Raw genomic sequence first — 22,072 nt, 5'->3', positions numbered from 1 at the left:
AAAACACAGCAAAAATTGTCGAAGAACCAAATAGGCGCTTCTCGGTTGGCAAATGTTCAGGGCAGGGTAGTGTGGTCAAGTAAAGTTTGCCATGAGAATCGCTTTTACTTCCTTTTTGAAAGATAAGGTAGAGGGATTCAGTCTGTTTCAGGGGGGAGAGTGTCCCAAATCCTAGGCGCCATCCCAGAGAAGTATTGTTTGTATGTTTTTTTAATTGAATCTTTGAGGTTTCAGTAGAAGAATGTCTGCGCCACCGGAGATTGTCAATTTCTGTGCGAGGTAGATGGACGTCTTGTGGTGCAAGGCCTTATGGGTCATGCAAGCTATTTTTAGATGAATTCTTGCTTTAAACGGGAGTCAATTCAAGGATTTTAGATCAGGGAAGATGTGTGAACTTCTTTTCGAGCCAGTGATGAGTCTTGCTGTCGAGTTTATTGCGGCTCTGAGGGGGGCTGTACTCGCTTTTGGAAGGCCGCATAAAGAGACACTACCATAATCCACACAAGGGATAACTAGCGCTTGTACAGCTTGTTTGAAGTCGTTGACTGGCAAGAATGGGTTCATTTCCTTAGAATGTTTATCTGACAGTGAGCTCCCTTTGTAGCGTTGCTAACGTGTTTCTGCATAGTGAGACTGATGTCTACAGTTATTCCCAAGGATTTTGCTGAGTCCACAATAGTTGGTTGAAAGTTGAGTTCAGTGAGATGTTGGATTAAGTTTTGCATCAAGGGGAATTTAGCGGGGGGGGGCTATGAGGAGGAATTCGGTCTTAAGAGCGTTCAGTTTGAGATGATTTTCTGCCAACCATGTTTGGGTGGTCAAGAGTTTGGAATTAAGCTGTTTAATGTCTTCTAAGGTATTGATCTTTAGATACAATTGTGTATCATCCGCGTACATATGATATTGCACGTTAGCCGCTTGTAGAATTTCAGTGAATAGCTCCATGAACAGGTTAAATAGTGTCGGGGATAATGAGGATCCTTGCGGGATGCCCTGCCTAACTGGTACTGGGTTGGAAAAAGTGTTGTTGATCTTGAATTGTTGTGCTCGGTTATGCAGAAAAAGGTCAACCAATTTAGCACTGATCCTGAAAGACCCATCCTAAGTCTGAGAAGATCAAGCAGACTCTCGTGTTTGACCATATCAAAAGCTGGAGAAAGGTCCAGCAGGATGAGCAGGCATAACTGGTTGAAACCCCAATTCCTCCCCCCACCCTCTGGCCAGTGATGCGGGGCCATCCCTCCCAATATCATGGCGAGCTAGAATCTGAATCTCCCGACCTATTCCTACCCCCACAAATCCCCCCCCAAAAATAACAGTCCACTGCATCATTAGACATAATTGTATGCTACATGTTCCCGGATCTTTTAATGTGCAGTAGCCATGTCTCTTTAAGGAAATGCATTGTAAATGGCCGGGCACTCGACAGGGTGCAAGGTCAACGTCTCTAGCTCCCCGGACGGGACCCAGCCTCTAAAAATGGGCATGGTTCCTCCCTGGTCACAGGGGGTCAATACTCTACCGTTCCCCCACTTAAAACACATTTGAAGTGAGTCCCCAATAAGTACTTATCTGAGCGTTCTGATAGGTGTCCATGCATTTCTTTCAATTAACGTTATCTCAGGAAACGTTAGAGTCGGGTACTATATCCAATGAGGCCATTTCAGAATCAGACAACACTTCTGCCTATTGTGGGGTGCCATCTGCACAGATCTGGAGATGTCCAGAATCACTGGCATCTTTTTGCAGCGTCCCCCCCAAATGATTGACTTACCCTCGTAGTAGGATCTGATGATCCTGGTGCCTTGGTTGGTTTTGGCTGTGAGTTCTGGAAGGTGCCATGCTCCCCTATAGCGTCCATTCAATCAGATGCCTCTGCCGCGGAGAAGAAGAACAGAGCTTTGCCTTTATGTTCAATTAGTAGTTTGGCTGGAAAGAGAAGGCTGTACTTTATCCCTGCATCCCGTAATCATCTCTTGACTGCCATAGAGGTTCTCCGTTGGCCTTGCCCCTCTTGTGTGTAATTAGGGTAAATTGCGATCAGGTGACCTTCAAAAAGCATGGTGTCCTTTGTGCGGGTGGCTTGCAGGATCACGTCCCGATCCCGGTAATTAAAAAAACGGGCAATGACGGCTCTCATTGGGACCCCGGGCTGTGGCGGAGGGGCCAGTGCTGTATGGACCTTTCCATGTTAAAGAACTTGGACGTTCTCCTGGGTGCAAGGACCTTTGTAATCCAGTCCTCCAGAAACAGCTCTGCTGTGGGACCCTCCGCATGATCTGGAAACTCCACAAACTGTTGGTTATTCCTTCTCGATCGGCTTTCCTGATCTTAGGCCCGTCGTCAAGTTTAATCGTCTTTTTCTGCAAATCCATGACCGTTTCCCTGAGTGACTTAACTTCCAACTGGAGTTCTTCTACATGTTGTTCAGTCGTACTGACTCTATCAGAGACCTTGTACAAGTCACAGCGCAGGAGGTTGACATTGCTGGATACTGCATCTATCCTATTCACCATGTCATCTCTGGTAGACTGGATTGCTGCCGGGAAATCGGTTAATGAAGGGTCTCAGACTATGGTCGGAGGCTCCTCAGCATTGTCGTCCCCCGGTGGGTCTTGTTGGTCTGATCCCTGAGGCAGGGGTTACGCATAATTCAGAATCTTGTTGGACTGCGCAGAGTTGGATTTTTCTTTCACAATGTTGGCCCAGTCCTCTTTATGCACCACAAGAGCTGAGCAGTCTTAACAACAATTCGAGTCGCTGGTGCTTACTTCCCCTCTAATTATCTCTCCTTGTGAGGAGCCACCCCAGAGACTCCGAGGCCTCTGCACGTTCTCATCCGCCAACAGGAGTGTTCCTCCCCAAAGATATGGAATTGACCCCTGAGAGGTCCGATCAAATCAGGTACACTCCTCCTCTGGCACCCCCCTCCCCGGAGGGTCTTATGATTGGCCAGTCATCTCTCGTGGTACCCTTGCCTCTGTTCCATAACCTGGTTGTCCAAGGGCAAGGATCTAGCATGTGGGGATTATCTTTTGGTGGTCCAGGAGGTGATGCATAGTGGTGGTAAATTCCTGGATACAAGAGAAGTTCACCAACAGTCGAGGTTTATACCTCGGCTTTATTTCCCAGGGTCCCAGCACACTCAACAGCGGCTCCGGGATGTCCTTGTATGCCTATGGTACAGTGGGGAGGCCTCTGTTACTGTGTTGTCTCACTTTTGAGCCGGCCTGGTCTTGACTGTTATAACCCCAGTAGGCCTCAGTCACTCACCAGGCTCCCACCAGCCCCAGGCTTATCGCATGCAACTCCTGGGGCTTAAATTAACCGCAAAGCAACAAACAGCCAGCTGCGTTTAAGTTTTTCCCTGATCTCTAGAAGTCTTCAGGCCAGCAGGCTTTAGCCTAATTTAGAGGGGGAAGCTGATGGGTCGTCCGAAAGCCCATTTCCGCTCAATGACTCACCCCCTTTTCACCGCATGTAGTTCATGGCCTGTGAGCTGTCTCAGTCTCCATCAGGTCTCACCGCTTCAGCCGCCGCTGTCAGCCCGATCGCCAGGCCACTCTGTGTGTAGCAAGGCTGCGTCCACGCCGAGGTCCGCAGCGGGTGAGCCCCCGACTAGGGCCCTGCACTTCCCGGGCTGGGAGCAGAGCCAGCCAACCACAGTCCACCGCTACTGCAGTGCCAGGGAGGGTCACTAGTTGCCGATGCTCTGTTCTGAACCTGCCATATGTCAAGCCAAGATGGTGCATTAGTTTCCCTGGCATCTGCGCTGCCGTCTGTTTCGCTGTGTCAGAGGGGATGAGTCACAATTTTAATCACCCCAGGGAGCAGCGCCTCGTCGCGACGATGAACATGGGGTTGATGCTAGAGCAGCATCACAGGATATTAACAGATCTCCCTGTTTTCCGGTAGGAGTGCCAAAAAACACTACTTATTCGGCCATCTTGTCGGTCACGCCGCCCAACACTGCCATGTCTTATGGTGCTCTTTTTCTCTCTCCCTTTGACACAACACAGCCCAGCAACTTTGGTGCTGCGTTGCATTGCTTCAAAAGTTAGTAAGTCTGCCTCAAGGTTCCCATTTAAAGGTGCAAAGTTATAACTAGTTTTCTGCTGGTTCTATAAGACTTATTTGTGGTAAAGTGGCCTCATTTAACTTAGGGTGCAATAATATCCCTTTTCGCTAAATACATAAATCGGCTTGAATGCTCAAAAAACAAATTTCAGCATAATCACTATGATGTTTTTGCCCTCCTTTGGTTGCTAAAAAAGGCCTTACTGGAAAATTGTTTACAAAATTCACCACCTATTGTGAATTTTACCATTTATTCATATTGTTTATGTAGTTTTTATAAAGCATGTTGTCACACATTTTCACACACTGTCACACAGTTTCACTTGTCACTGTATTGCATCAGAAGGAAGGAAACGTTTACTAAACCAACATTTATGAGACATATTAAATCAAGAAAAATAAGATTTTGTTTTTTTCAGTAGCATACCGTTCTCAGGCACTGACATTTCCTCACTCAATGTACATAGGTTAAAGAATGTTTCTCTGCTTACAGCAAAACAATGAGGTAATATGTTTTGACATCCAAGGGTTTATTCTGTTTAATGAAAGTAAACAAATTGTTTGAAAAATCTCTAAGGGACCTCAGCATGAATTCTCATGTATCTTCAAGGAAGAAAAATTATATTTTTATTCAATTTCATTAAAAATCATAAAAGTGTGGTACAATTAACCCACAAGATTCTTATAAGTCATTGAACATTGGTAATAATTTGAATATGAAATTGCATTAAACCTGTTGAAATATGTTCTAAAACTAATGTTACAAATGATTTTCTTAATTAAATATAAACATATGGCATCCAGCCATACAGGAAGAAATTGGACTTCTAGTAAATTTGGACTAGGCTGATCACAGGTTGTTCAAACCCATAATTCATGAACGTAGTTTGTAAATAAAGTGCTGCTGCAATAGTCATGTAAAATGTAAGATTTTGATTCAAACCAGAAAAGTTGATTCTGAGGTGCATGTTTTATTCATTGTTCACTCTTCTCTAGTTCTTTTGCCGCTAAGCTCAAAAACATTATTTCCCTGCAAGCCAATTGTACTGTGGAGCCTCCGAAGCATTTTATAAGGGCAGATCTTCAAGTCCCTATTTATTCTTGCTTCAGTGTTGGCCGTTAAAGAGTTTTTTAAAGGTTTAGTGGCACCGGACAAGTACATAATAGATGGAGTAGTTACTCGTTTTCATAACCACAAAGCGGCATTCCGCCAGGACCGTTTCTATTTTGGGTAAGGTCTTTACATGAGTAAACACCGAGCCTAGGTAATATCATGTTGAACTTTTTAGATCTTGAAAAATTTTCCAACAGGTATAGTTGTGGTTTTAGAGTTATACATTTTGGCATCACCACCCATGAGTGGTTTTTAGGAATCAGAGTTGCTTAATCCATTAGCTGGGATTGCCGTTTGGTGACTTTGTTGGTGATTTGTTTAAACTTGGTGTAGGCTGGTATTGTGAGTCAAGCATCCTTAAACAATAAAGAAGCAAGTGTCTGCTTTAAAACGAGGTATACTGACTTATTCGACCTAGATTGTTTTTCAACCTCCATTCAGCAGTAATGGGCTAAGGAGTTTTCCTCTGCTGCCCTCATACTCAAGTAGTATTTAACAGGGCCCCTTGTCTTGTTGGTATCTTTTTTTGCGACCAAGTTTCAGTATTATCTGTGCCTGAGATAATTCTTAAAATATTTATTTATTTAATTATTTTGGAGATTATATATAGTGCGAACTAGACCCGAGACATCGGGTATCAAAGCGCTTTACATGAGCACCAGTTTCGTTACAGATGGACACATTCATCTTTGTTAGGCACTTTTGGACTTGGCCCTTTTGACAGGTTCACCCCCAAAACTTTTTGCCTTCTTCTAGCCTTTTCTGTGACCTGCTGTTGGTGGTTGTAGGCCTCTGGGCACTTTAGCACTGCTGTCCAGTGTAAAGTGCGTGCGCTCTCTGTGTTACAAGTTTAGTATGTATGGAATTGTAATAATAAATGCTGCGCAATGGTGTGCGCAGATTTATTGTGGTTATTTTAGAAATGCCACTTTTAGAAGTTGGCAGTTCTGTGTGCTATGTGTCTGCCTGCCTGAAGTGAATTGCATGTCAGGCTTGTGAGTGACAGGGTCTGGGAGGTGTGTGTGGCTCCAGGAGGGGCAGGAGGCTCCCCAGACACCGCAGATCTTGCCCCCGCCGCACTGGAGTATAGCTAGCGAGAGAGAGGAAACAGAGCCTGATCCAAGCTCCGGTGAGTGGGGACGAGGCTGTTCTCTTTTTCCTTTGGTTATTGGTGCTCGAGGCACCCGGGCAGTCGTGTTGGGATTCCATGAGCAGACCTGCGATTGCGGGCTACTCCAACGAGGGAGCATATTTGCATTTAGAACCCATGGGGGTCCAGAGGGCAAAGAGGTGCGGGCGCCCATTATGGATATTGTCACAGCTGCGCTGCCGTAGTGGGCAGCTGCAAAGTGGTGCATGGTTGGGTAGAGAGCCCCGTGGAGGCCCCAACGGCACAGTTGTGCTAGGGCCTATTTGCTTATTCCCAGCTGCACTGCACCAGTGTGGGCAGCTGCAAAGTGTTGGGCATATTTGGGTTATAGAGTCCCTGAGTGGGACAGGAGGGCACAGTGGTGCCAGGCATTCTTTGCATCACCGCTGCACGGCCATTAGCATCAGCTGCTACGTTTAGGCCAACATTTTCAGCAATTGCGCACTTGCAAATCCTGCTGCATTGGCAGCCGCCCTGACATTTGGGACATAGGGCATTTGAGCCCTCTGAAAAGGCTAGTTGGCTAGGGGGACTGTTAGGTTAATAGGGCGCAAGGCCCTAATGTGATTTATGTGGTGCGCCCGAAATTTGATTCATGTACTGTGATTTATGCACCGTGTTTTATGTCGCTAAATGTGGTTTATGTATGAGGTTATCCTCTACTGTGATTTATGCCCCTAATGTGAGTTATGCTTAGGAGGTTATGGCCTAATATGTTTAGGCTTATGAGGTTTGTGCAGAATATATTTCACGCCTAATGTGATACTTTGCATAATATGATTTATGTTGCAGGATAATGCTGAGTACCGTGTTAGCCAGTAATTACTGGTTGTGTTCCACGTTTATTATTGCTTCTACTTTTACTATTTTCACTATGTGATGGTTCTGACAGTGGCCCAATTGGCCCTGTCATGTGTATAAAATCCCCTGTAAATATTGCCCAATGCCAGTTGGCACTGTGTATATTGTGTGGTTACTTTTCTAATGTGTTTGTGATAATACAAAGGCTATTTTTTTATATAACCTTGTGTGGAGTTCCTTTTGTGGTGTGCCTAGTATGTTGTAGCTATGTGTGTGTTGCGCAAACGCTTTACACATTGCCCCTGGGATAAGCCTGACTGCTCTTGTTAAGCTACCAAGGGGGTAAGCAGGGGTTATCTTTGGCATGTAACTCCCTTGCCCTGACTAGAATGGTGGTCTCTGCCTGGCTTTGGTGCAAGCCTTAGCCAACCAGTTATCCCATTTCCAACATTGGTGATCAGCGGTGAGGATAGGACTTGCTTTTGCGCTGTACCACAGCGACAACTGGTTGCACTACAAGCTATTCATTTTAGATTATCACAACTTTGGGGAATATTTTTGTTGATTTGCTTTTTCTCCTTAAAAGTGTTCTTTTTGGAAATGTGTTCTCTTGTTGCACTATGGGTTGTGTATCTTGCCAAGGACAGAAACCGAAGAATCTGAAGGAGGAGACTACCCCTATGCTACGTGTTGTTAGTGTTGGCCTGCATTGGTTAATTAATCGGCAAGGAGACACTAGCTCGGGAGGGTAAATCATGCAGTCTGAGTTTTCTGGGTTCCCCAGTAAGGGTGGGATCCAGTGGTGGCAGCAAAATGGAGTCTAGTGTTGGAAGTCCCATTCCCAGAGCCCGGATGATGGTACCTAGTTTCCAGTTAGAGGGGTACAGTTTGAGATTCAGGGGCAGTAAGAAACTGTCTAACCAGTCTTGTGGGAGTATGTGGATGAGAGTTGTGATGCACTGGATCATTGGGTGTGAGTTCTCTGATCCCAGGGGACCTGCATGGGAGGCAGATCTCTGGCTGGGTGTTAGAGGATCTGAAGAGGCATTTGGGAGTGATCTTAAAAGGAGTGGCTCAGGTATCTTCCGGACCTGCGTGGCGAAGAGGTTCAGAGTAGCCCAGCTATGTCCCGGTGTAGTGGGAGGGATGTAGGGGCTCACGTCCTATCTCTATAGAGAAGGAGTGAGTGTGGGGCTGCATGTCCCAAGGTGCCCGAAACCCAGTCTAAGGGCCCAGTCGGGGGAACAGGGTTCGAGTCTCGGCAATGATGCTGAACATCCTGTGATTCTGGGCAAATCACTTAATCTCCCGTGCCTAAAAATGAATGTGTCTTCATGTAATGCAACTGGTGCTATGTAAAGCGCTCTGATACCCAATTCGGGTCAAATTCGTGATATATAAAACTCTGTAAAAATAAACTAAAAAAAGAACACCAGGTTTGGGGCCTAGACTGTACTGGTAGGTCATTTGAGGGAGATCTCCCAGTGTCTAGAGAACGTCGAGCATCTGTAAGCAGAGCTCCAGTGGTTCTGATGTCTTGCAGTGCCACTCCTAAGTGGAGGGTGCAGAAGTCCAGATTGAGGGGTGAAAGAGGGAAAGAGTCCCCACTGGAGGAACCAGTAGGTCAGGGGCCAGCCAGAAGGGCTGAGTCCCCTATCAGTGACCATATAGACACCACTTCTGTACTGGGGGATCTTTATGCACTGTCAGATGGACAGGGGTTGGGACATCTGCACCAGGCCCAATGTCACACAACACATGAGAGATTTGTTACCCTCTGGGGGGGGGCATGCGTGCTCCCCAGGAAGTCCTGGTGTGCCAGGCAGGTGCTCAGCCACAGGGTTTAGTTCCAGGGTTGGGAAAACAGGTTCAGGGTATGCCTGACCTGGAGGGAATGGCAACGGTAATCTGTGTCCTGACCGGTGTAGCTTCCAGGGGTACCACTCCAGTTGGGAGGGTACAAGGCTGTGGAAGGGGGTGTAGAGGGAGGGAGTCCTTGCCTCTGACCCCGGTGCACATCGCATCAGGATTGCAGTAAGAAACCGGTGCATCAACTTCCCACACAGTAAGGAAGCAAGCGTCAACTCCCCTGCGCCGCAGTAAGGTCCGAAGCCTCCACTCCCCTGAGTGTAAGGAACTGATGCATAACCTTCCCTGTGACCCTTTTGTTTGTTTTGCGTTACACATCCCAGGTTGGTAGACCAGTTGATGGACAGAGGTCCTGAACTGATGGGAGAGTTATGTTCTGGGGTGTTTCTCCTAGGAGAGTGCAGAACCCGAGAAGGGAGGTAGAGTGAGGAGATGCCTCACCCGCGACCTCTGGTCAGCCTGAGGGTGCGGACCTAGGTTGGAGGATCAGGGACAGTTTGGAACTACACTGAGAGGAGGAGTGGAGAATGGTTATTATGTGCCAGGGGTTACTGCCCCCCACTCTGAGGACTCTAGGGCCTGGTCGTGGGCAACCAGGGAGTACCAGTGCAGTAGCCTAGTTGAGCTTCAGAGTTTTTTTTCAGAGGGACCCACATGTGTTAGAGTGGCGTAGAATCGGAGGGTGTCCCTGCAGTTGCGGGCCCACCTCCGTGTTCTATCGCCCAAAGCAGGGAAGCCCATCAAGGTAGTGATTGGTCTACCCTGCATTTTGGCTGGAAGGGGGTTGTGTTGAACTTGGCCCTTTTGGCAGGTTCACCCCTAAACTTCTTGCTTTCTCCTAGCCTTTTCTGTGACCTGGTGTTGGTGGTTGTAGGCCTCTGGGCATTTTAGCACTGCTGTCCAGTGTAAAGTCTGTGCACTCTGTTTGTTACATTGGTGAGATTGGCCAGGCCGCCCATAGGAATGTATTGGGGATTCCCTGATCTATGTGTCAGTGGTAATTCCTGATATGGGAGGAGCAGAGTGGTCGAGTTTAGTATGTATGGAAATGTAATATTAAATGCTGCACAATACTGTATGCAGGTTTATTGTGGTTATTTTAGAAATGCCACGTTTAAAAGGTGGCTTTTTTGTGTGCTATGTGTCTGCCTGCCTGATGTGAATTGCATGTCTGGCTTGTGAGTGACAGAGGCTGGGAGGTGTGTGTGGCTCCAGGAGCGGCAGGGTGAGTCAGCACTAGGCTGAATGGGACATCTATGCTGGGAGTAGTGGGAGGAGTAATCCCCTGACTCTAAATAGTACTGTGCCCAGCCTGTACAATGCTGGCTCCACCCCCTGCAGTGCATCTGATCGCCTAGCCCCCACCTGACAAAGGGGAAGAGGAGCTTGGAAAACAAAGTGCTCCAATTCCCCCCTGAAACAGTTGCATCTGGTTCCCCCATGCCCTGTACTACAGACAAAGGAAAATGGTGTATAAATATTGGGGCTGTGACCCCATGAAAATGTGCTGTGCTGGAGTGTTGTTCCTGACCTTGCTGGGGTGTGCTGCTGCTGGTGCCCAGGCAGAACCGCCATGAGGGCTTGCCTTCCTGGGCCCTGCATTGCCCTCTTGATCTCTGAGGCCGTTCTTTTTCCTTTATGTTATAGGTGCTCGAGGCACCCAGGCAGTCGTGTTGGGATTCCGTGAGCGGACCCGCTGTTGCGGCCGCTCCAATGAGGGGGAATCTTTGTTTTTAAAGCCTGTGGGGGTCCATAGGGCTCAGAGGTGCCAGGCCCCCTTTATGGATAGTGTCACAGCTGCGCCGCCGTAGTGGGCAGCTGCAACATGGCACATGTTTGAGCAGAGAGCCCTGTGGAGGCCCTGAGTGCACAGTTGTGCCAGGGCCTATTTGCTTATTCCCAGCTGTGCCGCACCAGCGTGGGCAGCTGCAACATGTTGGGCATGTTTGGGTTATGGAGTCCCTGAGTGGCACAGGAGGGCACAGTGGTGCCAGGCCTTCTTTGCGTCACAGCTGCACGGCAATTGGCGTCAGCTGCTGCATTTCGGCCAACATTTCTTTGAGGGCATTTTTGAATGAGATAGGAGAGAGATGCACTCCTCGGCCCCAGTGCAATTGTGCACTTGCGAATCCTACTGCATTGGCAGATGCAATGTCATTTGGGACATAGGGCATTTGAGCCCTCTGAGAAGGCCAGTGTTGCGCAAATACTTTACACATTGCCTCCGGGATAAGCCTGACTGCTCGTGCCAAGATACCAAGGGGGTGAGCAGGGGTTATCTTTGGCATGTAAGTCTCTTGCCCTGACTAGAGTGGGTGTCTCTGCCTGGGTTTGGCACAAGCCGTAGCCAACCAGAGATCCCATTTCTAACAGGCACGGGGAGATTAAGTGATTTTCTCAGAATCACAGGATGTTTAGCATCATTGTCAAGACTCAAACCTGGTTCCCCAGCTTCGAGGTCGACTGCTCTAGCCTTCAGGCTACATCCTTTCCCCAACATGCAATTGAAAATAGTTTCTTAAAGAGACTGGATTGTGCAGTATTTAAGACTGATGAGTCCTTGGTGTTTAGCAGTTCCGATCCATACAAGATTGAAGGCAAGAATGTTGCTGCGACTCTAAACAACTAATTTGTTCAGCAGTCAGTTCATTTTTTCTGCAAGGTTTTAAATGCAAATAGCAGCTGTTCAGCTTGCCAGGTATTGCTTGTAATTGAGATGCCGGTCTAATAGCACCACCAAGTATTGAAAGGTTTCCACCTGCTCCAAGTTGTTACTGTTTGCCGACCAGGTGAATTTGGGTTGGGTTTTTTTAGGACTTGAAAAGCACATGATCTTTCATTTTTAGAAGTTAATATCTAATTGAGCGGCAGCTGTGTATTCTACTAGCTGGGTGATCACTCGCTGTAAGTCTCGGGGTGTTTTGCTGAGCAGAACAAGGTTGTTGCTATTAAAGTGTTACCCAGTTTTGGGGGGGTCTCCTTGTATTAAGCGGAGGTGGTTTTCTAGGGCAGCTATGTAGATGTTAAACCGGCAGGGGGCCAGGACACACCTTTGTTTTAAGCCATTGGTGGTGGAGATTTTGAACTTGCCACAATTTTATTAGGACCAACGTTCTTGAATAGTGTTGATCATCCCTTCAAGCAATTTTGCAGGAACTCCCCAAGATTTAATTTTTGCCCATGCATGCATGCAGGAAACTTGATTTAGCGATGGCTTGGTCAGCCAGGAATGTATCTGCTGATAGATTTGCTAGGGTGCTCATCCCTACACAGACTCCTGTTTGCGTTTTAGGGATTAGATTTATTTTGTTGACCCAATCCTCTAGGTCTGTCACCAGGTTTGAAGCGTAAATCTTGGTTTCAACATCAATGAGTGCTATTAATCTATAGTTGATCGGGACTGAACGTACCCCTGTCTTATATATCGGTTGGAGAATACTTCCTCACCATGAGTCTTGGATGGTGCATGTCTCCAAGGCATAGGTGAACAGGGGGGTTAGATGTGTAGACCAGAAAGCAGGATCTTTTTTGAATAAGGCATTGGGCAGGACATTTTGCTCCGGGGCCTCATCGGATCTTTGTTGTTTTATGGCATTCAATACCTGCTTTTTCGTAATCTGTGGATGGTACTCTTTTGGGTCAATCCTTGATGTTACATGTACTCCCAGCTGCACGTTGTCTTCTGAGCGATTATCTTGGGTCTTTTAGGGGATTTGCCATTGTTGGTAGGCAGATTTTGATGTCTGCTTTGTTGATGGTTTTTGTACTGGAGTAAGACGCCTTAATATGTATGGTTGCTATAAAGGTGCTCCAAGTATGTTCAGTTACATCTGATTTAAAGTGTCGATTTTTACCGTTTAGCAAGATGTTAATATTCACCCAGAAGAGTTTTGAATTTCTTTGCTGACTAGCCAGGAGCTTTTTCAAACAAATTTGCTCTTTATGTGTGTGCTTTGCCACCCTAATTTCCTTTTTGAAGTCTCTTTTCATTTTTGCAATTTTTGCAAGTGAGTACCAAGTTAGTTGTAATCCTGGGAGTGCATTCATTTTAGGTGTTTTTTTTTTTATCCTTAGGTTACGTGTAAACCAGGCTGCTCCAGTGCTCCCAGGCGCTTTATGACGGTGGATGCTATAAGCAAATTTTGTGTTTATATTGGTGACAAATGCCTCCTAGGCCTCTATCCCGGGTGGCTTCACATTGGTGGGAGCCAGTAAGGTGGGCAAACCTCCATAATGGCATCTATGTTGTTTTCATTCCATTTGAGTCATTTTAAATTATAAGGATGGATGGGAAATGTGAGAGTCTTGGCTTGTCGAGTCCTTTCTTGAGTGTAGGTTAGTATAAATATTTGAGTATAGTGATCGCTTTCTGCTCCATCTTTTATTTAAAAGTTGGAAATGTAGGGAAACAGATCTGGGTCCGCCAAAATATAATCAATTGTTGCTCCAGTTTTGTCGGTTACTCTTGTAAAGGCTGCTGAGCTGTCTGAGGGGCCTCATCCATTTAGTGTGAAGGTGATAGTTCTTCCAGTGCCATGGCACATCTCTAGCCCAGCGTGTCACGTCGTATTGTGTTGACCTGCCACACCTGTATGTGACCTGCTAGATTGGTCTTGTAATAGATTCATATTAAAATCCCCTGACAGAATGATATTTGTGTGTGGATAGGTGGATCTTAATGTTGTAAGCAAGGGAGTCAGTAACTGAATTTTTTTTTTCTTTATGCTTGTGGGCTGGATGAATATAGGTGTTCAGAATTAGTAATATGGTAAAAGATAAGACTGTGAATTTGATGCATTGCATACAGTGTGAGTCCAAATCCATTTCTTCGTATTCCCAAAAGATATCTGTTGAGATGTAAATCGATAGGCCGCATTTTGCCCTTCCATATTTTGCTTCTTTTTTGGCTGAGTTGAAGTGTTCTTTGTAGCCACCAATTGGGGAATTTGTTGACTACCAGGTTTCCTGAAGTAGGAGGATAGCATACGTTTGGAGTATGGCGCCCGCGAATTAGACTATTTACTGCCTCTCTAAGATGGCGCGCAAGTCAAACGCGACCGTCGATAGAGGAGTGTGGAGCAGATATGCGGTGAGTTAAATATCAATAAGGACATTGGGCGCAAGATGTTTATTTGCTAAAAGGGCGCTTGTTAATGTACCACATTTTCTGTTTGCAGCCCACCGTTATGAGGATAGCGATAACTTTGGATTACTTAGAGAGTGTCGCACCGCTGACTAGGAACGGAGTATATTAGGAATCGTATTGGACTGAGAAGTTGCTTAACTACTGAGGTATTTATTGTTTACTGAGAATAATACAGATATTTGAAGTTTGGTAAACGTAGCATATACGACGCTATTGATACAAGAGTGTATACGAATATATGTAATATATTGATCTCGGTCTACAGATACGTGGACAACGAGAGAGTGTGGAATATTCACGAGGGTCGGATTTAGACCATGCTGAATATATAACTGCGAGACGAATCAAATTATTGGAAGGCGATTCAACTTACATATTAAGGTACTTAGTGGTGATTGATGCAAATGTTTAGTATATAATTCCAGACGGTTTAAATTCAGAGCACAGAGAAGTCTGTGAGAGAATGGTATACATCTCTAGCCAGTAGGTATACTATATACTGGCCAACTTGGAGGATACAACGAATGAGCAGGAAGATAGTGAAGTGTATTTAAACCTCAGTTTGATACATGTGTGTGACAATACGAATAGAGTGTATATTAAGAGATACTAGTTTTGTTTACAGATTATTATGACGATTGGTTTGGATTGAAGATTTTGTTTTTTGCTGCGAGGATTACGAATCACAACCATTAGTATTAAGTATAATGGTGAGTTGCAGATGTTTTATTATTATCATTTACACGATGACCAACCTGCTGGTGTGGTTGGTGACTGGGTCCTAACTGGTATTGTAGGTGATTGATAAATATAAGATTTTAAGCAAATGTACTCATACCTGGGTACTAGAGTAAGATAGACACATTTTGGGTTTTCAAGCTTTACTCTTGGTGACGGGTACTTCTTAGATTGACTTTTTCTTTTTGCACGGATTCGGTGAATTCTTTGGTGATTTGTATTGTAAATACTGAGTTCAGTATTTAGTATTTCGTGTAATTTTTGGTTACTGTATTAATTACAGCCCTGAAGAAGTCTGTATATCATATACTGATCAGACGAAACACGTGTTGGCTGGTATTTGTCGTTTATTGGATGAAGAAATCTGATGAAGACCTTTTTGGAATAAATGAACTTTGAACACTGAAAAAAAGACCATATTTGAGAACGAGTGCTTGGTGGATATTTGCTTACGTTCAGTCATTTATGACAATTACCGGGTAGTGGTAACCTACTCGCTCCGCTTTGAGCACCAATTGGACTTTCAATTGTATTTACTTGCTTATACATGCTGTGCGCTTCGTAATAACTGTTACCATCATATTTTGTGTACGTTTGGAGTAATTCTACATAGTCGGCATCTTCAAGGAGGTTTCTCAATAAATAATAGACTGTACTTTCTTGATCATGCTTGCACTGGTTGCACCAAACTTCACAAGAGCAACTTCCCCTAGTTATATTACCCAACAGGTAGGATTTCTGGTATGGAGCTAAAGTAGATTCACTGTAAGGGGCATGTGCTATTGTGTAGGTGGTTGTGCTACAGTAGAACCAGTTTCTTCTGTTTGCCACACCGAAGCGTTTGCCGCGCTGATAACAAGCGCTGCTGGACTCCACTAATCTCCTGAGGCACAGCCGGGAGCCACGCTCTTACTGTTCTTTTTAAAAATTGAATTGTGTTCTATTCTTTTTAAATCCTTGTTATTTACCTGACACTCGAGCCCCTGCACAGCGGATCCAGCGCTGCAGAGGGCGAGGCTGGGCTTGATTGAACCGCCACCTTCCTCGCGGTGCACAGGCCACGCCCACTTATTTAGGCCACGCCCCTTCCTTCACCAATCCTCTACCAGCATATAGGATGTGTCCATACCGGAAGCGCAGCGGACGAGCGCAGCGGGCGCGCCGCCTGCGCGCCGAAGGCGCGCCTAAGGCAAGCCCGTCTGCGCCCGTCCGCGACCGGACGGGGCCCGGGCCATGTCACTCTGCCCAATCTACTACCCTCACTCCCAGGGACTTGATTGCCCTACATTCACTGAGGTCACTGGATACCACCAGCTCCACATGCCTGCAACAACTAGGTATTTATCAACCCCGGAGTACCTTTCCTGAGCTACAGTCCCTCCCGTCCCTTCTCACTTCCGAACCCTCAGCTTATCCTTCTCCTCCTAAACCCCCACTTGCTCAGGCACCAGCCAATATGGAATTGGCGGTTATGTACCTTAATACTCGTTCACTTGTCAGACACCAACTTGACATCTTCCACCTCCTAGACTCGGACCGACCCGATATTCTTCTCCTAACCGAGACTTGGCTGACTGAGGACTCCTCCCCTGACATCCTAGCAGCCACCCCTCCAGGGTATTATATACTTCATGCCAATAGGCCTGCGGGCAAACTAGGAGGCGGCGTAGCCGCCATTATCAATCTCTCCCTCAGGTTCACTTCTCTCTCCCTCCTCAACATCCCTCAGGTGGACTGTCTGGGAATCAGACTTGAATCTTCTGTCTCCCCTCTTACCTGCGTTTTGGTTTACCGTCCTCCACAATCTATGCCCAATTTCTATTCGAACTTTGGTGACCTGCTCTCTCAGCTCACCATCAACAATTCTAAACTCCTAGTCCTGGGAGACTTCAATTACTGGCCGGCAGATACCCATGAAAGCCCTCAATCCCTGGCTTTCACCGATCTTTTAACTGGGCTTAACGGTACCCAACACATTCATCTACCCACTCACTCCAAGGGACACACCCTTGACCAGGTGTGGACCTATAACCTTGAAATCAAGTCGCTCACGATCTCACCTTGTCACTGGTCCGACCACCATTTAATTTCTTTTCTCCTCTTGGTTCCTCCCCCGCCCCCGCGCAGCCGAGGCCCTAGCCTCCAAGCTCGCAACTGGAACAAAGCAGACCTTGACCTATTCCTCACCTCTCTATCACCCTTGGCTTTGGTCACTCTAGGCCCCATCGACTCCCAAGAAGCTGCACTAGTCGACTGGCTAGAACAGGCCAGCGACAAGGTTGCTCCCCTTAAACTAATAAAATCCAAGCGCCCCCACGACGCACATCGATGGTTTTCTGATAGTCTTAAAGCCTTAAAACTAGGTCTCCGCCAGGCCGGACGCCGCTGGCGCAGAAACTATGACCCTGTAAAGAAACAACTCTTCCTAAAATTATTGGGAGAATACAAACTAGCCATATCAGCTGCAAAAACTGCTTACTTTTCCACCAAAATCCTTAACTCTGCGCAGAAATCAAAAGATATTTTTGCAATCGTTGACGAGCTCTCACACCCGGATAGGGTAACTCTCAAACCCCTTCCGTCTCAAGCACTCTGTGACTCCCTCAACGGTTTCTTTATAGAAAAATTATCAAAATCAAAAACAGCATCTCCTCCACTCCCCCGGCTGCACCCTCAACTGAGGCTGCACCCTCTGTCAACCCTCAATCCTTGACTCAGTTCCCCCCGATATCAGAAGAAGTCTTCATTAGTCTACTTAAAAAAGTCTCCTCTGGTTCCCCCACAGATTGCTGCCCCCCCGCGATTCTCCGGGCTGCCTTCTCAGCCTGTCCCACCCCTCCACTGGCCCTTTTGAACAACTCCCTCCTGCTCGGCGAGGTTCCCAGTCAGTTTAAGAACGCGGAAGTAGTACCCATCTTGAAGAAACCCAGCGCCGATCCTACAATCATGGCCAACTTCCGTCCCATTTCCCTCCTTCCCTACCTTAGCAAGGTACTTGAGTCATATGTCACCAGCATCCTCAGCTCCTTCGTTGAGGACTCCAACTTCCTGGACCCTCAACAGGCTGGGTTCAGACCAGCCTACTCAACCGAGGCGGTCATCCTCTCTGTAATGGAGGAACTCCGCAGAGGTGCTGACTCTAACGCCAGCCAAGCCTTAATCCTCCTGGACCTGTCGGCGGCCTTTGACACGGTCGACCACTCCATCTTGGTCGACCGTGTCAAGGAGGCTGGTATTGGAGGGACGGCCCTTGACTGGGTTCGTTCCTTTTTGACGAACCGCCACCAATCTGTTCGACTCTCCCAATTCTCGGCGGATAGGATGAAACTCACCTGCGGAGTCCCGCAGGGCTCGTCTTTGTCCCCACTCCTTTTTAATCTATACCTTACCCCCCTGATCCGCTCCCTCCGGGGCAGGAATGTCACTGCATTTAATTATGCAGATGACATCCAGCTCATCTTCAACCTTGACTCGCAGGAAGCGGCCCAGGATTTCCAGTCCACCCTCTGCCATATCAGTGACTGGATGGGCGCTCACCACCTTAAGCTCAACCCCGACAAGACGGAGCTCGTTCTTGTCGGAGGCTCAGCCAACCCATGGAACTCCACCTTTTGGCCCCTTTCCCTCGGCCCCCCTCCTAGTCCCGCCGAAAAAGTAAAAAGCCTAGGGGTCTACATTTCACAAGATCTTTCCATGAACCATCAGATCAGTGCCACAGTATCCTCCTGCTTCCACCAGCTCAGGAAAATCCGGAAAATAGCTCACTTCCTGACCACTGAAGCTCTCACCTTGGCGCTGCTGGCGCTAGTCATCTCCCGGATTGACTACGCCAACGCCCTATACGCTGGCATTCCGCAATACCAAATAAAGAGACTTCAGTTAATCCAGAATCAGGCTGCCCGTCTCATCTACCGTCAGCCAAAACATCACCACGTCCGTCCCCTCCTTAAAGCCCTTCATTGGCTTCCTGTGTCGGAACGCTGCAAGTTCAAACTTGGCTGCCTAACCCATAAATCCCTGGCTGGCATCGGCCCCTCTTTCATCTCCTCTCTTCTTCATCCGTACGCCCCCCCCAGACACCTCCGCTCCTCCCATCACGCCCTTCTCCAGACGCCTAGGTTCAGGCGAAAAAAGCACGGAGGCCTTAGATTCTCCTTCCTGGCCCCCTCACTCTGGAACTCTCTACCTCTAGACCTCAGACTCTCCTCTTCTTACCTTCACTTTCGGTCTCTCCTAAAAACTCACCTTTTCCGTGGTGTCTATACATAATGCTCTCCTTTCTCCCCTCTCTGCCTCTTCATGGGTTAGTGATCAGCGCCAAGAAACCGTCCGGTGAACGCAGCGCTCTACAAATCCTTTTTACATTACATTACATTACACCGATACATCCGTTTGAGCAGATCCCCTGCATCCCATGTCTCATTAAAGTTGCACCTGAAATTCCCCACTGGAGCCCCACCACCCCACAATTTTTTTCTTTGAGTGCATGTTTTTCTTAAAGTTTCTTAGAATTGGTTGTTTTTTCTCTCCCTGTCTAAATATTTCATATGCATTTTGTTTGGTTGAAAAGAGCTTGCCGGTGGCAGTGGCAGGCTCTATCCTCTTGTGCTGGCAGATTCCTCAATCCTGCGTTGACTGAGAGCGCTAAGATACTCAAGTGCATTGTGTTTTTTACTGGTGCGAAGGCTTCAATTTTTAAAACATATTGTGTCGATTTACGGACATTTTATATTGTTTATATTGTGTGCACTGTACTTGGGGCTGGGCTTTAGCCCGGGGGGTCACCTACCTTCTGCTCTCCCGCCCCGTTCCGCCGCGCTCATCGTGGGCGTTTGCTTGCGGAGGGTGAGGAGGAGCCCACCACTTCCGGGCTCACCGCAGACAGGCAGGTCAGCGCTCTAGCTGGGCTGTGTGTTTCCTTTACTTAAGATCTAGGAGGAGCGTGGCGCGGGGTGGAAAAGAGCTTGCCGGTGGCAGTGGCAGGCTCTATCCGCTTGTGCTGGCAGCTTCCTCAATCCTGCGTTGACTGAGAGCGCTAAGATACTCAAGTGCATTGTGTTTTTTACTGGTGCGAAGGCTTCACTTTTTAAAACATATTGTGTCGATTTACGGACATTTTATATTGTTTATATTGTGTGCACTGTACTTGGGGCTGGGTTTTAGCCTGGGGGGTCACCTACCTTCTTCTCTCCCGCCCCGTTCCGCCGCGCTCATCGTGGGCGTTTGCTTGCGGAGGGTGAGGAGGAGCCCACCACTTCCGGGCTCACCGCAGACAGGCAGGTCAGCACTCTAGCCTCACTGTGTGTTTCCTTTACTTAAGATCTAGGAGGAGCGAGGCATGGGGTGGAAAAGAGCTTGCCGGTGGCAGTGGCAGGCTCTATCCGCTTGTGCTGGCAGCTTCCTCAATCCTGCGTTGACTGAGAGCGCTAAGATACTCAAGTGCATTGTGTTTTTTACTGGTCCGAAGGCTTCACTTTTTAAAACATATTGTGTCGATTTACGGACATTTTATATTGTTTATATTGTGTGCACTGTACTTGGGGCTGGGTTTTAGCCCGGGGGGTCACCTACCTTCTGCTCTCCCGCCCCGTTCCGCCGCGCTCATCGTGGGCGTTTGCTTGCGGAGGTTGAGGAGTAGCCCTCCACTTCCGGGCTCACCGCAGACAGGCAGGTCAGCGCTCTAGCTGCGCTGTGTGTTTCCTTTACTTAAGATCTAGGAGGAGCGAGGCGTGCGGTGGAAAAGAGCTTGCCGGTGGCAGTGGCAGGCTCTATCGCTTGTGCTGGCAGCTTCCTCAATCCTGCGTTGACTGAGAGCGCTAAGATACTCAAGTGCATTGTGTTTTTTACTGGTGCGAAGGCTTCACTTTTTAAAACATATTGTGTCGATTTACGGACATTTTATATTGTTTATATTGTGTGCACTGTACTTGGGGCTGGGTTTTAGCCCGGGGGGTCACCTACCTTCTGCTCTCCCGCCCGTTCCGCCGCGCTCATCGTGGGTGTTTGATTGGGGAGGGTGAGGAGGAGCCCACCACTTCCGGGCTCACCGCAGACAGGCAGGTCAGCGCTCTAGCTGCGCTGTGTGTTTCCTTTACTTAAGATCTAAGAGGAGCGAGGCGCGGGTGGAAAAGAGCTTACCGGTGGCAGTGGCAGGCTCTATCCTCTTGTGCTGGCAGCTTCCTCAATCCTGCGTTTACTGAGAGCGCTAAGATACTCAAGTGCATTGTGTTTTTTACTGGTGCGAAGGCTTCACTTTTTAAAACTTATTGTGTCGATTTACGGACATTTTATATTGTTTATATTGTGTGCACTGTACTTGGGGCTGGGTTTTAGCCCGGGGGGGTCACCTACCTTCTGCTCTCCCGCCCCGTTCAGCCGCGCTCATCGTGGGCGTTTGCTTGCGGAGGGTGAGGAGGAGCCCACCACTTCCGGGCTCACCGCAGACAGGCAGGTCAGCGCTCTAGCTGCGCTGTGTGTTTCCTTTACTTAAGATCTAGGAGGAGCGAGGCGCGGGTGGAAAAGAGCTTGCCGGTGGCAGTGGCAGGCTCTATCCGCTTGTGCTGGCAGCTTCCTCAATCCTGCGTTGACTGAGAGCGCTAAGATACTCAAGTGCATTGTGTTTTTACTGGTGCGAAGGCTTCACTTTTTAAAACATATTGTGTCGATTTATGGACATTTTATATTGTTTATATTGTGTGCACTGTACTTGGGGTTGAGTTTTAGCCCGGGGGGTCACCTACCTTCTGCTCTCCCGCCCCGTTCCGCCGCGCTCATCGTGGGCGTTTGCTTGCGGAGGGTGAGGAGGAGCCCACCACTTCTGGGCTCACCGCAGACAGGCAGGTCAGCGCTCTAGCTGCCACTACCCCCTGTATAAATGTGTTTTGGTTGGAGGAAGCGCAGCGAATGAGCGCAGCGGGAGCGCCGACTTCATGCCAAAGTTGCGCCAAAGTTAAGCCCGTCTGTGCCCGTCCGCGGGCGCCTAGCGCACAGGGCCATACTCCCTGGCCAAATTCCTCTGGCCCCTAAAAGCTATGATAGACATGAACTATGGGCACTACGTTCCGTGGTAGCGGATTGCTGTAGGCATACTTTAGAGGTTACCTCATTCAGCAAATGTCCCCATTGTTCTTTTAAAACTAGGAGAGAACTGGGGTGTAAATCAGGAGTAAGAAGCTAT

General features: G+C 47.7%; 1 long non-coding RNA gene across 1 annotated transcript in view; it reads left to right on the top strand.

Annotated features, from left to right (window-relative positions):
• The window catches only part of LOC144819519 (uncharacterized), a 386,424-nt gene that overhangs the window by 5,537 nt on the left and 358,815 nt on the right, over positions 1–22,072 (top strand). The gene's annotated exons all lie outside the window — the stretch shown is intronic.

This window comes from Lissotriton helveticus, chromosome 2_1 (assembly GCF_964261635.1).
Source record: "Lissotriton helveticus chromosome 2_1, aLisHel1.1, whole genome shotgun sequence".
Classification (NCBI taxonomy): Eukaryota; Metazoa; Chordata; class Amphibia; order Caudata; family Salamandridae; genus Lissotriton; species Lissotriton helveticus.
Note: the sequence above shows the minus strand (reverse complement) of the source record. Positions and strands in the feature narration are given on the sequence as shown.